The sequence below is a fragment of the Channa argus genome, unplaced genomic scaffold (assembly GCF_033026475.1).
Source record: "Channa argus isolate prfri unplaced genomic scaffold, Channa argus male v1.0 Contig009, whole genome shotgun sequence".
Classification (NCBI taxonomy): domain Eukaryota; kingdom Metazoa; phylum Chordata; class Actinopteri; order Anabantiformes; family Channidae; genus Channa; species Channa argus.
This window is the reverse complement of record NW_027125228.1, coordinates 1,218,969-1,238,354: the sequence shown is the minus strand read 5'-3', so window position 1 is coordinate 1,238,354 and position 19,386 is coordinate 1,218,969. Positions and strand designations below refer to the sequence as shown.

General features: G+C 41.7%; 18 pseudogenes; all 18 read right to left on the bottom strand.

The window, feature by feature from the left end:
- Window positions 1-214: 214 nt before the first annotated feature.
- Window positions 215-333, bottom strand: LOC137111222 (5S ribosomal RNA; annotated as a pseudogene).
- Window positions 334-1,190: 857 nt separating this feature from the next.
- On the bottom strand, window positions 1,191-1,309 carry LOC137111330 (5S ribosomal RNA; annotated as a pseudogene).
- An 868-nt stretch (window positions 1,310-2,177) lies between these two features.
- Window positions 2,178-2,296, bottom strand: LOC137110121 (5S ribosomal RNA; annotated as a pseudogene).
- An 857-nt stretch (window positions 2,297-3,153) lies between these two features.
- On the bottom strand, window positions 3,154-3,272 carry LOC137111382 (5S ribosomal RNA; annotated as a pseudogene).
- Window positions 3,273-5,106: 1,834 nt separating this feature from the next.
- On the bottom strand, window positions 5,107-5,225 carry LOC137111221 (5S ribosomal RNA; annotated as a pseudogene).
- Window positions 5,226-6,082: 857 nt separating this feature from the next.
- LOC137110080 (5S ribosomal RNA) lies at window positions 6,083-6,201 on the bottom strand (annotated as a pseudogene).
- An 857-nt stretch (window positions 6,202-7,058) lies between these two features.
- Window positions 7,059-7,177, bottom strand: LOC137111220 (5S ribosomal RNA; annotated as a pseudogene).
- An 857-nt stretch (window positions 7,178-8,034) lies between these two features.
- Window positions 8,035-8,153, bottom strand: LOC137111318 (5S ribosomal RNA; annotated as a pseudogene).
- An 868-nt stretch (window positions 8,154-9,021) lies between these two features.
- On the bottom strand, window positions 9,022-9,140 carry LOC137110120 (5S ribosomal RNA; annotated as a pseudogene).
- An 857-nt stretch (window positions 9,141-9,997) lies between these two features.
- Window positions 9,998-10,116, bottom strand: LOC137111381 (5S ribosomal RNA; annotated as a pseudogene).
- A 1,820-nt stretch (window positions 10,117-11,936) lies between these two features.
- On the bottom strand, window positions 11,937-12,055 carry LOC137111218 (5S ribosomal RNA; annotated as a pseudogene).
- An 857-nt stretch (window positions 12,056-12,912) lies between these two features.
- LOC137110553 (5S ribosomal RNA) lies at window positions 12,913-13,031 on the bottom strand (annotated as a pseudogene).
- Window positions 13,032-13,888: 857 nt separating this feature from the next.
- On the bottom strand, window positions 13,889-14,007 carry LOC137111217 (5S ribosomal RNA; annotated as a pseudogene).
- Window positions 14,008-14,864: 857 nt separating this feature from the next.
- Window positions 14,865-14,983, bottom strand: LOC137110695 (5S ribosomal RNA; annotated as a pseudogene).
- Window positions 14,984-15,840: 857 nt separating this feature from the next.
- On the bottom strand, window positions 15,841-15,959 carry LOC137110789 (5S ribosomal RNA; annotated as a pseudogene).
- Window positions 15,960-16,816: 857 nt separating this feature from the next.
- Window positions 16,817-16,935, bottom strand: LOC137111306 (5S ribosomal RNA; annotated as a pseudogene).
- Window positions 16,936-17,803: 868 nt separating this feature from the next.
- On the bottom strand, window positions 17,804-17,922 carry LOC137110119 (5S ribosomal RNA; annotated as a pseudogene).
- Window positions 17,923-18,779: 857 nt separating this feature from the next.
- On the bottom strand, window positions 18,780-18,898 carry LOC137111380 (5S ribosomal RNA; annotated as a pseudogene).
- Between the last annotated feature and the right edge of the window lie 488 nt (window positions 18,899-19,386).

Below are 19,386 nucleotides of genomic sequence, written 5' to 3'. Positions count from 1 at the left end.
ATCAGGCAGGGCACCTATAAGAACAAGAAAATAAAAACAACACATATGGCCAGGACCGTAACATGGTCTATTAGTAATGAAGCACGATGGTTGACAAACCAATAAAGTAGCAAAACAGCAATGAAAGAACAAAATTTGATGAAAATATAGAACAATTTCTATGAATAAATAGGCAGTAACACCAGCTTGTGCTGCCCGTAAACCCAAGCAACAAAGCTTACAGCACCTGGTATTCCCAGGCGGTCTTCCTACCAAGTACTAACCAGGCCCGGCTCTATTTGGCTGCCGAGATCGGACGAGATCGGGCGCTTAGAGAGCGGTGTGGCCGTAAGCTGCATTTGACATCATCAACAGCTCTTAAAAACGCTGGAGAAGCAGAATGCATGACACTTGCTAAGAAGAAGATAAATGTGGCAAAGTACAAAGTACTATAACTGTACTGGTCTGTTAAGCCCCTGTCTAGGGGGTCAGGGTGCCACATACAAAGATAAATTAGCATGTTCCCTCTCCGATCCCCAAACCAAAATCCAGGATCGAGATGTTCCAACAGAATGATATTTATTTTAAACGAAAGAAAGTGTCAAACAAAACATGACACTACAACTCAGGGCGAACCAAGGCCAACATAATAAACAAAATAAGCCATTTCCCACAGAGAGTGCTAGCTAGCCTGATAGAAATAAACAAACCAAAAGACAGTCGCTAACCCTAACTCCCTAATGTGAAAACAGTCCAAAGAAAATGGCAGTTCACCCCTACAGATTTAATACTATTTACAAAATATACAATTTATAAACAAAACCACGGCACAAAACCTAACAATTCAAAAATGCTAAATAAGGTTTGGAAACCAAGAACAGCAAACAGGTGCTGATGCCAGAAAGAGCCTCGCTAGCTGTTGGGAACCGTACTTTTAAAACTCCAGGAAGTGTAGGATGGACCAATCAGCTTCCTGTACTGCCCCCCAATCCGGCCAATCAGGCAGGGCACCTATAAGAACAAGAAAATAAAAACAACACATATGGCCAGGACCGTAACATGGTCTACTAGTAATGAAGCATGATGGTTGGCAAACCAATAAAGTAGCAAAACAGCAATGAAAGAACAAAATTTGATGAAAATATAGAACAATTTCTACGAATAAATAGGCAGTAACACCAGCTTGTGCTGCCCGTAAACCCAAGCAAAAAAGCTTACAGCACCTGGTATTCCCAGGCGGTCTTCCTACCAAGTACTAACCAGGCCCGGCTCTATTTAGCTGCCGAGATCGGACGAGATCGGGCACTTAGAGAGCGGTGTGGCCGTAAGCTGCATTTGACATCATCAACAGCTCTTAAAAACGCTAGAGAAGCAGAATGCATGACACTTGCTAAGAAGAAGATAAATGTGGCAAAGTACAAAGTACTATAACTGTACTGGTCTGTTACGCCCCTGTCTAGGGGATCAGGGTGAAACATACAAAGATAAATTTGCATGTTCCCTCTCCGATCCCCAAACCAAAATCCAGGATTGAGATGTTCCAACAGAATGATATTTATTTTAAACGAAAGAAAGTGTCAAACAAAACATGACACTACAACTCAGGGCGAACCAAGGCCAACATAATAAACAAAATAAGCCATTTCCCACAGAAAGTGCTAGCTAGCCTGATAGAAAGAAACAAACCAAAAGACAGTCGCTAACCCTAACTCCCTAATGTGAAAACAAGAGAAAACAATCAAAAGAAAAATGGCAGTCCACCCCTACAGATTTAATACTATTTACAAAATATACAATTTATAAACAAAACCACGGCACAAAACCTAACAATTCAAAAATGCTAAATAGGGTTTGGAAACCAAGAACAGCAAACAGGTGCTGATGCCAGAAAGAGCCTCGCTAGCTGTTGGGAACCGTACTTTTAAAACTCCAGGAAGTGTAGGATGGACCAATCAGCTTCCTGTACTGCCCCCCAATCGGGCCAATCAGGCAGGGCACCTATAAGAACAAGAAAATAAAAACAACACATATGGCCAGGACCGTAACATGGTCTACTAGTAATGAAGCACGATGGTCGGCAAACCAATAAAGTAGCAAAACAGCAATTAAAGAACAAAATTTGATGAAAATATAGAACAATTTCTATGAATAAATAGGCAGTAACACCAGCTTGTGCTGCCTGTAAACCCAAGCAAAAAAGCTTACAGCACCTGGTATTCCCAGGCGGTCTTCCTACCAAGTACTAACCAGGCCCGGCTCTATTTGGCTGCCGAGATCGGACGAGATCGGGCACTTAGAGAGCGGTGTGGCCGTAAGCTGCATTTGACATCATCAACAGCTCTTAAAAACGCTAGAGAAGCAGAATGCATGACACTTGCTAAGAAGAAGATAAATGTGGCAAAGTACAAAGTACTATAACTGTACTGGTCTGTTACGCCCCTGTCTAGGGGATCAGGGTGAAACATACAAAGATAAATTTGCATGTTCCCTCTCCGATCCCCAAACCAAAATCCAGGATTGAGATGTTCCAACAGAATGATATTTATTTTAAACGAAAGAAAGTGTCAAACAAAACATGACACTACAACTCAGGGCGAACCAAGGCCAACATAATAAACAAAATAAGCCATTTCCCACAGAAAGTGCTAGCTAGCCTGATAGAAAGAAACAAACCAAAAGACAGTCGCTAACCCTAACTCCCTAATGTGAAAACAGTCCAAAGAAAATGGCAGTTCACCCCTACAGATTTAATACTATTTACAAAATATACAATTTATAAACAAAACCACGGCACAAAACCTAACAATTCAAAAATGCTAAATAAGGGTTGGAAACCAAGAACAGCAAACAGGTGCTGATGCCAGAAAGAGCCTCGCTAGCTGTTGGGAACCGTACTTTTAAAACTCCAGGAAGTGTAGGATGGACCAATCAGCTTCCTGTACTGCCCCCCAATCGGGCCAATCAGGCAGGGCACCTATAAGAACAAGAAAATAAAAACAACACATATGGCCAGGACCGTAACATGGTGTACTAGTAATGAAGCACGATGGTCGGCAAACCAATAAAGTAGCAAAACAGCAATTAAAGAACAAAATTTGATGAAAATATAGAACAATTTCTATGAATAAATAGGCAGTAACACCAGCTTGTGCTGCCCGTAAACCCAAGCAAAAAAGCTTACAGCACCTGGTATTCCCAGGCGGTCTTCCTACCAAGTACTAACCAGGCCCGGCTCTATTTGGCTGCCGAGATCGGACGAGATCGGGCGTTTAGAGAGCGGTGTGGCCGTAAGCTGCATTTGATATCATCAACAGCTCTTAAAAACGCTGGAGAAGCAGAATGCATGACACTTGCTAAGAAGAAGATAAATGTGGCAAAGTACAAAGTACTATAACTGTACTGGTCTGTTACGCCCCTGTCTAGGGGGTCAGGGTGCAACATACAAAGATAAATTAGCATGTTCCCTCTCCGATCCCCAAACCAAAATCCAGGATCGAGATGTTCCAACAGAATGATATTTATTTTAAACGAAAGAAAGTGTCAAACAAAACATGACACTACAACTCAGGGCGAACCAAGGCCAACATAATAAACAAAATAAGCAATTTCCCACAGAAAGTGCTAGCTAGCCTGATAGAAAGAAACAAACCAAAAGACAGTCGCTAACCCTAACTCCCTAATGTGAAAACAGTCCAAAGAAAATGGCAGTTCACCCCTACAGATTTAATACTATTTACAAAATATACAATTTATAAACAAAACCACGGCACAAAACCTAACAATTCAAAAATGCTAAATAAGATTTGGAAACCAAGAACAGCAAACAGGTGCTGCTGCCAGAAAGAGCCTCGCTAGCTGTTGGGAACCGTACTTTTAAAACTCCAGGAAGTGTAGGATGGACCAATCAGCTTCCTGTACTTCCCCCAAATCCGGCCAATCAGGCAGGGCACCTATAAGAACAAGAAAATAAAAACAACACATATGGCCAGGACCGTAACATGGTCTACTAGTAATGAAGCACGATGGTTGACAAACCAATAAAGTAGCAAAACAGCAATGAAAGAACAAAATTTGATGAAAATATAGAACAATTTCTATGAATAAATAGGCAGTAACACCAGCTTGAGCTGCCCGTAAACCCAAGCAAAAAAGCTTACAGCACCTGGCATTCCCAGGCGGTCTTCCTACCAAGTACTAACCAGGCCCGGCCCTATTTGGCTGCCGAGATCGGACGCTTAGAGAGCGGTGTGGCCGTAACATGCATTTGACATCATCAATAGCTCTTAAAAACGCTAGAGAAGCAGAATGCATGACACTTGCTAAGAAGAAGATAAATGTGGCAAAGTACAAAGTACTATAACTGTACTGGTCTGTTACGCCCCTGTCAAGGGGGTCAGGGTGAAACATACAAAGATAAATTTGCATGTTCCCTCTCCGATCCCCAAACCAAAATCCAGGATTGAGATGTTCCAACAGAATGATATTTATTTTAAACGAAAGAAAGTGTCAAACAAAACATGACACTACAACTCAGGGCGAACCAAGGCCAACATAATAAACAAAATAAGCCATTTCCCACAGAAAGTGCTAGCTAGCCTGATAGAAAGAAACAAACCAAAAGACAGTCGCTAACCCTAACTCCCTAATGTGAAAACAAGAGAAAACAATCAAAAGAAAAATGGCAGTCCACCCCTACAGATTTAATACTATTTACAAAATATACAATTTATAAACAAAACCACGGCACAAAACCTAACAATTCAAAAATGCTAAATAAGGTTTGGAAACCAAGAACAGCAAACAGGTGCTGATGCCAGAAAGAGCCTCGCTAGCTGTTGGGAACCATACTTTTAAAACTCCAGGAAGTGTAGGATGGACCAATCAGCTTCCTGTACTGCCCCCCAATCCAGCCAATCAGGCAGGGCACCTATAAGAACAAGAAAATAAAAACAACACATGTGGCCAGGAACGTAACATGGTCTACTAGTAATGAAGCACGATGGTTGGCAAACCAATAAAGTAGCAAAACAGCAATGAAAGAACAAAATTTGATGAAAATATAGAACAATTTCTATGAATAAATAGGCAGTAACACCAGCTTGTGCTGCCCGTAAACCCAAGCAAAAAAGCTTACAGCACCTGGTATTCCCAGGCGGTCTTCCTACCAAGTACTAACCAGGCCCGGCTCTATTTGGCTGCCGAGATCGGACGAGATCGGGCGCTTAGAGAGCGGTGTGGCCGTAAGCTGCATTTGATATCATCAACAGCTCTTAAAAACGCTGGAGAAGCAGAATGCATGACACTTGCTAAGAAGAAGATAAATGTGGCAACGTACAAAGTACTATAACTGTACTGGTCTGTTACGCCCCTGTCTAGGGGGTCAGGGTGCAACATACAAAGATAAATTAGCATGTTCCCTCTCCGATCCCCAAACCAAAATCCAGGATCGAGATGTTCCAACAGAATGATATTTATTTTAAACGAAAGAAAGTGTCAAACAAAACATGACACTACAACTCAGGGCGAACCAAGGCCAACATAATAAACAAAATAAGCCATTTCCCACAGAAAGTGCTAGCTAGCCTGATAGAAATAAACAAACCAAAAGACAGTCGCTAATCCTAACTCCCTAATGTGAAAACAGTCCAAAGAAAATGGCAGTTCACCCCTACAGATTTAATACTATTTACAAAATATACAATTTATAAACAAAACCACGGCACAAAACCTAACAATTCAAAAATGCTAAATAAGGTTTGGAAAGCAAGAACAGCAAACAGGTGCTGCTGCCAGAAAGAGCCTCGCTAGCTGTTGGGAACCGTACTTTTAAAACTCCAGGAAGTGTAGGATGGACCAATCAGCTTCCTGTACTTCCCCCAAATCCGGCCAATCAGGCAGGGCACCTATAAGAACAACAAAATAAAAACAACACATATGGCCAGGACCGTAACATGGTCTACTAGTAATGAAGCAAGATGGTTGACAAACCAATAAAGTAGCAAAACAGAAATGAAAGAACAAAATTTGATGAAAATATAGAACAATTTCTATGAATAAATAGGCAGTAACACCAGCTTGTGCTGGCCGTAAACCCAAGCAAAAAAGCTTACAGCACCTGGTATTCCCAGGCGGTCTTCCTACCAAGTACTAACCAGGCCCGGCTCTATTTGGCTGCCGAGATCTGACGAGATCGGGCGCTTAGAGAGCGGTGTGGCCATAAGCTGCATTTGACATCATCAACAGCTCTTAAAAACGCTGGAGAAGCAGAATGCATGACACTTGCTAAGAAGAAGATAAATGTGGCAAAGTACAAAGTACTATAACTGTACTGGTCTGTTACACCCCTGTCTAGGGGGTCAGGGTGCAACATACAAAGATAAATTAGCATGTTCCCTCTCCGATCCCCAAACCAAAATCCAGGATCGAGATGTTCCAACAGAATGATATTTATTTTAAACGAAAGAAAGTGTCAAACAAAACATGACACGACAACTCAGGGCGAACCAAGGCCAACATAATAAACAAAATAAGCCATTTCCCACAGAAAGTGCTAGCTAGCCTGATAGAAATAAACAAACCAAAAGACAGTCGCTAACCCTAACTCCCTAATGTGAAAACAGTCCAAAGAAAATGGTAGTTCACCCCTACAGATTTAATACTATTTACAAAATATACAATTTATAAACAAAACCACGGCACAAAACCTAACAATTCAGAAATACTAAATAAGGTTTGGAAACCAAGAACAGCAAACAGGTGCTGATGCCAGAAAGAGCCTCGCTAGCTGTTGGGAACCGTACTTTTAAAACTCCAGGAAGTGTAGGATGGACCACTCAGCTTCCGGTACTGCCCCCCAATCCGGCCAATCAGGCAGGGCACCTATAAGAACAAGAAAATAAAAACAACACATATGGCCAGGACCGTAACATGGTCTATTAGTAATGAAGCACGATGGTTGACAAACCAATAAAGTAGCAAAACAGCAATGAAAGAACAAAATTTGATGAAAATATAGAACAATTTCTATGAATAAATAGGCAGTAACACCAGCTTGTGCTGCCCGTAAACCCAAGCAAAAAAGCTTACAGCACCTGGTATTCCCAGGCGGTCTTCCTACCAAGTACTAACCAGGCCCGGCTCTATTTGGCTGCCGAGATCGGACGAGATCGGGCGCTTAGAGAGCGGTGTGGCCGTAAGCTGCATTTGACATCATCAACAGCTCTTAAAAACGCTGGAGAAGCAGAATGCATGACACTTGCTAAGAAGAAGATAAATGTGGCAAAGTACAAAGTACTATAACTGTACTGGTCTGTTAAGCCCCTGTCTAGGGGGTCAGGGTGCCACATACAAAGATAAATTAGCATGTTCCCTCTCCGATCCCCAAACCAAAATCCAGGATCGAGATGTTCCAACAGAATGATATTTATTTTAAACGAAAGAAAGTGTCAAACAAAACATGACACTACAACTCAGGGCGAACCAAGGCCAACATAATAAACAAAATAAGCCATTTCCCACAGAGAGTGCTAGCTAGCCTGATAGAAATAAACAAACCAAAAGACAGTCGCTAACCCTAACTCCCTAATGTGAAAACAGTCCAAAGAAAATGGCAGTTCACCCCTACAGATTTAATACTATTTACAAAATATACAATTTATAAACAAAACCACGGCACAAAACCTAACAATTCAAAAATGCTAAATAAGGTTTGGAAACCAAGAACAGCAAACAGGTGCTGATGCCAGAAAGAGCCTCGCTAGCTGTTGGGAACCGTACTTTTAAAACTCCAGGAAGTGTAGGATGGACCAATCAGCTTCCTGTACTGCCCCCCAATCCGGCCAATCAGGCAGGGCACCTATAAGAACAAGAAAATAAAAACAACACATATGGCCAGGACCGTAACATGGTCTACTAGTAATGAAGCATGATGGTTGGCAAACCAATAAAGTAGCAAAACAGCAATGAAAGAACAAAATTTGATGAAAATATAGAACAATTTCTACGAATAAATAGGCAGTAACACCAGCTTGTGCTGCCCGTAAACCCAAGCAAAAAAGCTTACAGCACCTGGTATTCCCAGGCGGTCTTCCTACCAAGTACTAACCAGGCCCGGCTCTATTTAGCTGCCGAGATCGGACGAGATCGGGCACTTAGAGAGCGGTGTGGCCGTAAGCTGCATTTGACATCATCAACAGCTCTTAAAAACGCTAGAGAAGCAGAATGCATGACACTTGCTAAGAAGAAGATAAATGTGGCAAAGTACAAAGTACTATAACTGTACTGGTCTGTTACGCCCCTGTCTAGGGGATCAGGGTGAAACATACAAAGATAAATTTGCATGTTCCCTCTCCGATCCCCAAACCAAAATCCAGGATTGAGATGTTCCAACAGAATGATATTTATTTTAAACGAAAGAAAGTGTCAAACAAAACATGACACTACAACTCAGGGCGAACCAAGGCCAACATAATAAACAAAATAAGCCATTTCCCACAGAAAGTGCTAGCTAGCCTGATAGAAAGAAACAAACCAAAAGACAGTCGCTAACCCTAACTCCCTAATGTGAAAACAAGAGAAAACAATCAAAAGAAAAATGGCAGTCCACCCCTACAGATTTAATACTATTTACAAAATATACAATTTATAAACAAAACCACGGCACAAAACCTAACAATTCAAAAATGCTAAATAGGGTTTGGAAACCAAGAACAGCAAACAGGTGCTGATGCCAGAAAGAGCCTCGCTAGCTGTTGGGAACCGTACTTTTAAAACTCCAGGAAGTGTAGGATGGACCAATCAGCTTCCTGTACTGCCCCCCAATCGGGCCAATCAGGCAGGGCACCTATAAGAACAAGAAAATAAAAACAACACATATGGCCAGGACCGTAACATGGTCTACTAGTAATGAAGCACGATGGTCGGCAAACCAATAAAGTAGCAAAACAGCAATTAAAGAACAAAATTTGATGAAAATATAGAACAATTTCTATGAATAAATAGGCAGTAACACCAGCTTGTGCTGCCTGTAAACCCAAGCAAAAAAGCTTACAGCACCTGGTATTCCCAGGCGGTCTTCCTACCAAGTACTAACCAGGCCCGGCTCTATTTGGCTGCCGAGATCGGACGAGATCGGGCACTTAGAGAGCGGTGTGGCCGTAAGCTGCATTTGACATCATCAACAGCTCTTAAAAACGCTAGAGAAGCAGAATGCATGACACTTGCTAAGAAGAAGATAAATGTGGCAAAGTACAAAGTACTATAACTGTACTGGTCTGTTACGCCCCTGTCTAGGGGATCAGGGTGAAACATACAAAGATAAATTTGCATGTTCCCTCTCCGATCCCCAAACCAAAATCCAGGATTGAGATGTTCCAACAGAATGATATTTATTTTAAACGAAAGAAAGTGTCAAACAAAACATGACACTACAACTCAGGGCGAACCAAGGCCAACATAATAAACAAAATAAGCCATTTCCCACAGAAAGTGCTAGCTAGCCTGATAGAAAGAAACAAACCAAAAGACAGTCGCTAACCCTAACTCCCTAATGTGAAAACAGTCCAAAGAAAATGGCAGTTCACCCCTACAGATTTAATACTATTTACAAAATATACAATTTATAAACAAAACCACGGCACAAAACCTAACAATTCAAAAATGCTAAATAAGGGTTGGAAACCAAGAACAGCAAACAGGTGCTGATGCCAGAAAGAGCCTCGCTAGCTGTTGGGAACCGTACTTTTAAAACTCCAGGAAGTGTAGGATGGACCAATCAGCTTCCTGTACTGCCCCCCAATCGGGCCAATCAGGCAGGGCACCTATAAGAACAAGAAAATAAAAACAACACATATGGCCAGGACCGTAACATGGTCTACTAGTAATGAAGCACGATGGTCGGCAAACCAATAAAGTAGCAAAACAGCAATTAAAGAACAAAATTTGATGAAAATATAGAACAATTTCTATGAATAAATAGGCAGTAACACCAGCTTGTGCTGCCCGTAAACCCAAGCAAAAAAGCTTACAGCACCTGGTATTCCCAGGCGGTCTTCCTACCAAGTACTAACCAGGCCCGGCTCTATTTGGCTGCCGAGATCGGACGAGATCGGGCGTTTAGAGAGCGGTGTGGCCGTAAGCTGCATTTGATATCATCAACAGCTCTTAAAAACGCTGGAGAAGCAGAATGCATGACACTTGCTAAGAAGAAGATAAATGTGGCAAAGTACAAAGTACTATAACTGTACTGGTCTGTTACGCCCCTGTCTAGGGGGTCAGGGTGCAACATACAAAGATAAATTAGCATGTTCCCTCTCCGATCCCCAAACCAAAATCCAGGATCGAGATGTTCCAACAGAATGATATTTATTTTAAACGAAAGAAAGTGTCAAACAAAACATGACACTACAACTCAGGGCGAACCAAGGCCAACATAATAAACAAAATAAGCAATTTCCCACAGAAAGTGCTAGCTAGCCTGATAGAAAGAAACAAACCAAAAGACAGTCGCTAACCCTAACTCCCTAATGTGAAAACAGTCCAAAGAAAATGGCAGTTCACCCCTACAGATTTAATACTATTTACAAAATATACAATTTATAAACAAAACCACGGCACAAAACCTAACAATTCAAAAATGCTAAATAAGATTTGGAAACCAAGAACAGCAAACAGGTGCTGCTGCCAGAAAGAGCCTCGCTAGCTGTTGGGAACCGTACTTTTAAAACTCCAGGAAGTGTAGGATGGACCAATCAGCTTCCTGTACTTCCCCCAAATCCGGCCAATCAGGCAGGGCACCTATAAGAACAAGAAAATAAAAACAACACATATGGCCAGGACCGTAACATGGTCTACTAGTAATGAAGCACGATGGTTGACAAACCAATAAAGTAGCAAAACAGCAATGAAAGAACAAAATTTGATGAAAATATAGAACAATTTCTATGAATAAATAGGCAGTAACACCAGCTTGAGCTGCCCGTAAACCCAAGCAAAAAAGCTTACAGCACCTGGCATTCCCAGGCGGTCTTCCTACCAAGTACTAACCAGGCCCGGCCCTATTTGGCTGCCGAGATCGGACGCTTAGAGAGCGGTGTGGCCGTAACATGCATTTGACATCATCAATAGCTCTTAAAAACGCTAGAGAAGCAGAATGCATGACACTTGCTAAGAAGAAGATAAATGTGGCAAAGTACAAAGTACTATAACTGTACTGGTCTGTTACGCCCCTGTCAAGGGGGTCAGGGTGAAACATACAAAGATAAATTTGCATGTTCCCTCTCCGATCCCCAAACCAAAATCCAGGATTGAGATGTTCCAACAGAATGATATTTATTTTAAACGAAAGAAAGTGTCAAACAAAACATGACACTACAACTCAGGGCGAACCAAGGCCAACATAATAAACAAAATAAGCCATTTCCCACAGAAAGTGCTAGCTAGCCTGATAGAAAGAAACAAACCAAAAGACAGTCGCTAACCCTAACTCCCTAATGTGAAAACAAGAGAAAACAATCAAAAGAAAAATGGCAGTCCACCCCTACAGATTTAATACTATTTACAAAATATACAATTTATAAACAAAACCACGGCACAAAACCTAACAATTCAAAAATGCTAAATAAGGTTTGGAAACCAAGAACAGCAAACAGGTGCTGATGCCAGAAAGAGCCTCGCTAGCTGTTGGGAACCATACTTTTAAAACTCCAGGAAGTGTAGGATGGACCAATCAGCTTCCTGTACTGCCCCCCAATCCAGCCAATCAGGCAGGGCACCTATAAGAACAAGAAAATAAAAACAACACATATGGCCAGGACCGTAACATGGTCTACTAGTAATGAAGCACGATGGTTGGCAAACCAATAAAGTAGCAGAACAAAATTTGATGAAAATATAGAACAATTTCTATGAATAAATAGGCAGTAACACCAGCTTGTGCTGCCCGTAAACCCAAGCAAAAAAGCTTACAGCACCTGGTATTCCCAGGCGGTCTTCCTACCAAGTACTAACCAGGCCCGGCTCTATTTGGCTGCCGAGATCGGACGAGATCGGGCGCTTAGAGAGCGGTGTGGCCGTAAGCTGCATTTGATATCATCAACAGCTCTTAAAAACGCTGGAGAAGCAGAATGCATGACACTTGCTAAGAAGAAGATAAATGTGGCAACGTACAAAGTACTATAACTGTACTGGTCTGTTACGCCCCTGTCTAGGGGGTCAGGGTGCAACATACAAAGATAAATTAGCATGTTCCCTCTCCGATCCCCAAACCAAAATCCAGGATCGAGATGTTCCAACAGAATGATATTTATTTTAAAGGAAAGAAAGTGTCAAACAAAACATGACACTACAACTCAGGGCGAACCAAGGCCAACATAATAAACAAAATAAGCCATTTCCCACAGAAAGTGCTAGCTAGCCTGATAGAAATAAACAAACCAAAAGACAGTCGCTAACCCTAACTCCCTAATGTGAAAACAGTCCAAAGAAAATGGCAGTTCACCCCTACAGATTTAATACTATTTACAAAATATACAATTTATAAACAAAACCACGGCACAAAACCTAACAATTCAAAAATGCTAAATAAGGTTTGGAAACCAAGAACAGCAAACAGGTGCTGCTGCCAGAAAGAGCCTCGCTAGCTGTTGGGAACCGTACTTTTAAAACTCCAGGAAGTGTAGGATGGACCAATCAGCTTCCTGTACTTCCCCCAAATCCGGCCAATCAGGCAGGGCACCTATAAGAACAAGAAAATAAAAACAACACATATGGCCAGGACCGTAACATGGTCTACTAGTAATGAAGCACGATGGTTGACAAACCAATAAAGTAGCAAAACAGCAATGAAAGAACAAAATTTGATGAAAATATAGAACAATTTCTATGAATAAATAGGCAGTAACACCAGCTTGAGCTGCCCGTAAACCCAAGCAAAAAAGCTTACAGCACCTGGTATTCCCAGGCGGTCTTCCTACCAAGTACTAACCAGGCCCGGCCCTATTTGGCTGCCGAGATCGGACGAGATCGGGCGCTTAGAGAGCGGTGTGGCCGTAACATGCATTTGACATCATCAACAGCTCTTAAAAACGCTAGAGAAGCAGAATGCATGACACTTGCTAAGAAGAAGATAAATGTGGCAAAGTACAAAGTACTATAACTGTACTGGTCTGTTACGCCCCTGTCTAGGGGATCAGGGTGAAACATACAAAGATAAATTTGCATGTTCCCTCTCCGATCCCCAAACCAAAATCCAGGATTGAGATGTTCCAACAGAATGATATTTATTTTAAACGAAAGAAAGTGTCAAACAAAACATGACACTACAACTCAGGGCGAACCAAGGCCAACATAATAAACAAAATAAGCCATTTCCCACAGAAAGTGCTAGCTAGCCTGATAGAAAGAAACAAACCAAAAGACAGTCGCTAACCCTAACTCCCTAATGTGAAAACAGTCCAAAGAAAATGGCAGTTCACCCCTACAGATTTAATACTATTTACAAAATATACAATTTATAAACAAAACCACGGCACAAAACCTAACAATTCAAAAATGCTAAATAAGGGTTGGAAACCAAGAACAGCAAACAGGTGCTGATGCCAGAAAGAGCCTCGCTAGCTGTTGGGAACCGTACTTTTAAAACTCCAGGAAGTGTAGGATGGACCAATCAGCTTCCTGTACTGCCCCCCAATCGGGCCAATCAGGCAGGGCACCTATAAGAACAAGAAAATAAAAACAACACATATGGCCAGGACCGTAACATGGTCTACTAGTAATGAAGCACGATGGTCGGCAAACCAATAAAGTAGCAAAACAGCAATTAAAGAACAAAATTTGATGAAAATATAGAACAATTTCTATGAATAAATAGGCAGTAACACCAGCTTGTGCTGCCCGTAAACCCAAGCAAAAAAGCTTACAGCACCTGGTATTCCCAGGCGGTCTTCCTACCAAGTACTAACCAGGCCCGGCTCTATTTGGCTGCCGAGATCGGACGAGATCGGGCGCTTAGAGAGCGGTGTGGCCGTAAGCTGCATTTGATATCATCAACAGCTCTTAAAAACGCTGGAGAAGCAGAATGCATGACACTTGCTAAGAAGAAGATAAATGTGGCAACGTACAAAGTACTATAACTGTACTGGTCTGTTACGCCCCTGTCTAGGGGGTAAGGGTGCAACATACAAAGATAAATTAGCATGTTCCCTCTCCGATCCCCAAACCAAAATCCAGGATCGAGATGTTCCAACAGAATGATATTTATTTTAAACGAAAGAAAGTGTCAAACAAAACATGACACTACAACTCAGGGCGAACCAAGGCCAACATAATAAACAAAATAAGCCATTTCCCACAGAAAGTGCTAGCTAGCCTGATAGAAATAAACAAACCAAAAGACAGTCGCTAACCCTAACTCCCTAATGTGAAAACAGTCCAAAGAAAATGGCAGTTCACCCCTACAGATTTAATACTATTTACAAAATATACAATTTATAAACAAAACCACGGCACAAAACCTAACAATTCAAAAATGCTAAATAAGGTTTGGAAACCAAGAACAGCAAACAGGTGCTGATGCCAGAAAGAGCCTCGCTAGCTGTTGGGAACCATACTTTTAAAACTCCAGGAAGTGTAGGATGGACCAATCAGCTTCCTGTACTGCCCCCCAATCCAGCCAATCAGGCAGGGCACCTATAAGAACAAGAAAATAAAAACAACACATATGGCCAGGACCGTAACATGGTCTACTAGTAATGAAGCACGATGGTTGGCAAACCAATAAAGTAGCAAAACAGCAATGAAAGAACAAAATTTGATGAAAATATAGAACAATTTCTATGAATAAATAGGCAGTAACACCAGCTTGTGCTGCCCGTAAACCCAAGCAAAGAAGCTTACAGCACCTGGTATTCCCAGGCGGTCTTCCTACCAAGTACTAACAAGGCCCGGCCCTATTTGGCTGCCGAGATCGGACGGGATCGGGCGCTTAGAGAGCAGTGTGGCCATAAGCTGCATTTGACATCATCAACAGCTCTCAAAAACGCTGGAGAAGCAGAATGCATGACACTTGCTAAGAAGAAGATAAATGTGGCAAAGTACAAAGTACTATAACTGTACTGGTCTGTTACGCCCCTGTCTAGGGGGTCAGGGTGCAACATACAAAGATAAATTAGCATGTTCCCTCTCCGATCCCCAAACCAAAATCCAGGATCGAGATGTTCCAACAGAATAATATTTATTTTAAACGAAAGAAAGTGTCAAACAAAACATGACACTACAACTCAGGGCGAACCAAGGCCAACATAATAAACAAAATAAGCCATTTCCCACAGAAAGTGCTAGCTAGCCTGATAGAAATAAACAAACCAAAAGACAGTCGCTAACCCTAACTCCCTAATGTGAAAACAGTCCAAAGAAAATGGTAGTTCACCCCTACAGATTTAATACTATTTACAAAATATACAATTTATAAACAAAACCACGGCACAAAACCTAACAATTCAGAAATACTAAATAAGGTTTGGAAACCAAGAACAGCAAACAGGTGCTGATGCCAGAAAGAGCCTCGCTAGCTGTTGGGAACCGTACTTTTAAAACTCCAGGAAGTGTAGGATGGACCACTCAGCTTCCTGTACTGCCCCCATATCCGGCCAATCAGGCAGGGCACCTATAAGAACAAGAAAATAAAAACAACACATATGGCCAGGACCGTAACATGGTCTATTAGTAATGAAGCACGATGGTTGACAAACCAATCAAGTAGCAAAACAGCAATGAAAGAACAAAATTTGATGAAAATATAGAACAATTTCTATGAATAAATAGGCAGTAACACCAGCTTGTGCTGCCCGTAAACCCAAGCAAAGAAGCTTACAGCACGTGGTATTCCCAGGCGGTCTTCCTACCAAGTACTAACAAGGCCCGGCCCTATTTGGCTGCCGAGATCGGACGGGATCGGGCGCTTAGAGAGCGGTGTGGCCGTAAGCTGCATTTGACATCATCAACAGCTCTTAAAAACGCTGGAGAAGCAGAATGCATGACACTTGCTAAGAAGAAGATAAATGTGGCAAAGTACAAAGTACTATAACTGTACTGGTCTGTTAAGCCCCTGTCTAGGGGGTCAGGGTGCCACATACAAAGATAAATTAGCATGTTCCCTCTCCGATCCCCAAACCAAAATCCAGGATCGAGATGTTCCAACAGAATGATATTTATTTTAAACGAAAGAAAGTGTCAAACAAAACATGACACTACAACTCAGGGCGAACCAAGGCCAACATAATAAACAAAATAAGCCATTTCCCACAGAGAGTGCTAGCTAGCCTGATAGAAATAAACAAACCAAAAGACAGTCGCTAACCCTAACTCCCTAATGTGAAAACAGTCCAAAGAAAATGGCAGTTCACCCCTACAGATTTAATACTATTTACAAAATATACAATTTATAAACAAAACCACGGCACAAAACCTAACAATTCAAAAATGCTAAATAAGGTTTGGAAACCAAGAACAGCAAACAGGTGCTGATGCCAGAAAGAGCCTCGCTAGCTGTTGGGAACCGTACTTTTAAAACTCCAGGAAGTGTAGGATGGACCAATCAGCTTCCTGTACTGCCCCCCAATCCGGCCAATCAGGCAGGGCACCTATAAGAACAAGAAAATAAAAACAACACATATGGCCAGGACCGTAACATGGTCTACTAGTAATGAAGCATGATGGTTGGCAAACCAATAAAGTAGCAAAACAGCAATGAAAGAACAAAATTTGATGAAAATATAGAACAATTTCTACGAATAAATAGGCAGTAACACCAGCTTGTGCTGCCCGTAAACCCAAGCAAAAAAGCTTACAGCACCTGGTATTCCCAGGCGGTCTTCCTACCAAGTACTAACCAGGCCCGGCTCTATTTAGCTGCCGAGATCGGACGAGATCGGGCACTTAGAGAGCGGTGTGGCCGTAAGCTGCATTTGACATCATCAACAGCTCTTAAAAACGCTAGAGAAGCAGAATGCATGACACTTGCTAAGAAGAAGATAAATGTGGCAAAGTACAAAGTACTATAACTGTACTGGTCTGTTACGCCCCTGTCTAGGGGATCAGGGTGAAACATACAAAGATAAATTTGCATGTTCCCTCTCCGATCCCCAAACCAAAATCCAGGATTGAGATGTTCCAACAGAATGATATTTATTTTAAACGAAAGAAAGTGTCAAACAAAACATGACACTACAACTCAGGGCGAACCAAGGCCAACATAATAAACAAAATAAGCCATTTCCCACAGAAAGTGCTAGCTAGCCTGATAGAAAGAAACAAACCAAAAGACAGTCGCTAACCCTAACTCCCTAATGTGAAAACAAGAGAAAACAATCAAAAGAAAAATGGCAGTCCACCCCTACAGATTTAATACTATTTACAAAATATACAATTTATAAACAAAACCACGGCACAAAACCTAACAATTCAAAAATGCTAAATAGGGTTTGGAAACCAAGAACAGCAAACAGGTGCTGATGCCAGAAAGAGCCTCGCTAGCTGTTGGGAACCGTACTTTTAAAACTCCAGGAAGTGTAGGATGGACCAATCAGCTTCCTGTACTGCCCCCCAATCGGGCCAATCAGGCAGGGCACCTATAAGAACAAGAAAATAAAAACAACACATATGGCCAGGACCGTAACATGGTCTACTAGTAATGAAGCACGATGGTCGGCAAACCAATAAAGTAGCAAAACAGCAATTAAAGAACAAAATTTGATGAAAATATAGAACAATTTCTATGAATAAATAGGCAGTAACACCAGCTTGTGCTGCCTGTAAACCCAAGCAAAAAAGCTTACAGCACCTGGTATTCCCAGGCGGTCTTCCTACCAAGTACTAACCAGGCCCGGCTCTATTTGGCTGCCGAGATCGGACGAGATCGGGCACTTAGAGAGCGGTGTGGCCGTAAGCTGCATTTGACATCATCAACAGCTCTTAAAAACGCTAGAGAAGCAGAATGCATGACACTTGCTAAGAAGAAGATAAATGTGGCAAAGTACAAAGTACTATAACTGTACTGGTCTGTTACGCCCCTGTCTAGGGGATCAGGGTGAAACATACAAAGATAAATTTGCATGTTCCCTCTCCGATCCCCAAACCAAAATCCAGGATTGAGATGTTCCAACAGAATGATATTTATTTTAAACGAAAGAAAGTGTCAAACAAAACATGACACTACAACTCAGGGCGAACCAAGGCCAACATAATAAACAAAATAAGCCATTTCCCACAGAAAGTGCTAGCTAGCCTGATAGAAAGAAACAAACCAAAAGACAGTCGCTAACCCTAACTCCCTAATGTGAAAACAGTCCAAAGAAAATGGCAGTTCACCCCTACAGATTTAATACTATTTACAAAATATACAATTTATAAACAAAACCACGGCACAAAACCTAACAATTCAAAAATGCTAAATAAGGGTTGGAAACCAAGAACAGCAAACAGGTGCTGATGCCAGAAAGAGCCTCGCTAGCTGTTGGGAACCGTACTTTTAAAACTCCAGGAAGTGTAGGATGGACCAATCAGCTTCCTGTACTGCCCCCCAATCGGGCCAATCAGGCAGGGCACCTATAAGAACAAGAAAATAAAAACAACACATATGGCCAGGACCGTAACATGGTCTACTAGTAATGAAGCACGATGGTCGGCAAACCAATAAAGTAGCAAAACAGCAATTAAAGAACAAAATTTGATGAAAATATAGAACAATTTCTATGAATAAATAGGCAGTAACACCAGCTTGTGCTGCCCGTAAACCCAAGCAAAAAAGCTTACAGCACCTGGTATTCCCAGGCGGTCTTCCTACCAAGTACTAACCAGGCCCGGCTCTATTTGGCTGCCGAGATCGGACGAGATCGGGCGTTTAGAGAGCGGTGTGGCCGTAAGCTGCATTTGATATCATCAACAGCTCTTAAAAACGCTGGAGAAGCAGAATGCATGACACTTGCTAAGAAGAAGATAAATGTGGCAAAGTACAAAGTACTATAACTGTACTGGTCTGTTACGCCCCTGTCTAGGGGGTCAGGGTGCAACATACAAAGATAAATTAGCATGTTCCCTCTCCGATCCCCAAACCAAAATCCAGGATCGAGATGTTCCAACAGAATGATATTTATTTTAAACGAAAGAAAGTGTCAAACAAAACATGACACTACAACTCAGGGCGAACCAAGGCCAACATAATAAACAAAATAAGCAATTTCCCACAGAAAGTGCTAGCTAGCCTGATAGAAAGAAACAAACCAAAAGACAGTCGCTAACCCTAACTCCCTAATGTGAAAACAGTCCAAAGAAAATGGCAGTTCACCCCTACAGATTTAATACTATTTACAAAATATACAATTTATAAACAAAACCACGGCACAAAACCTAACA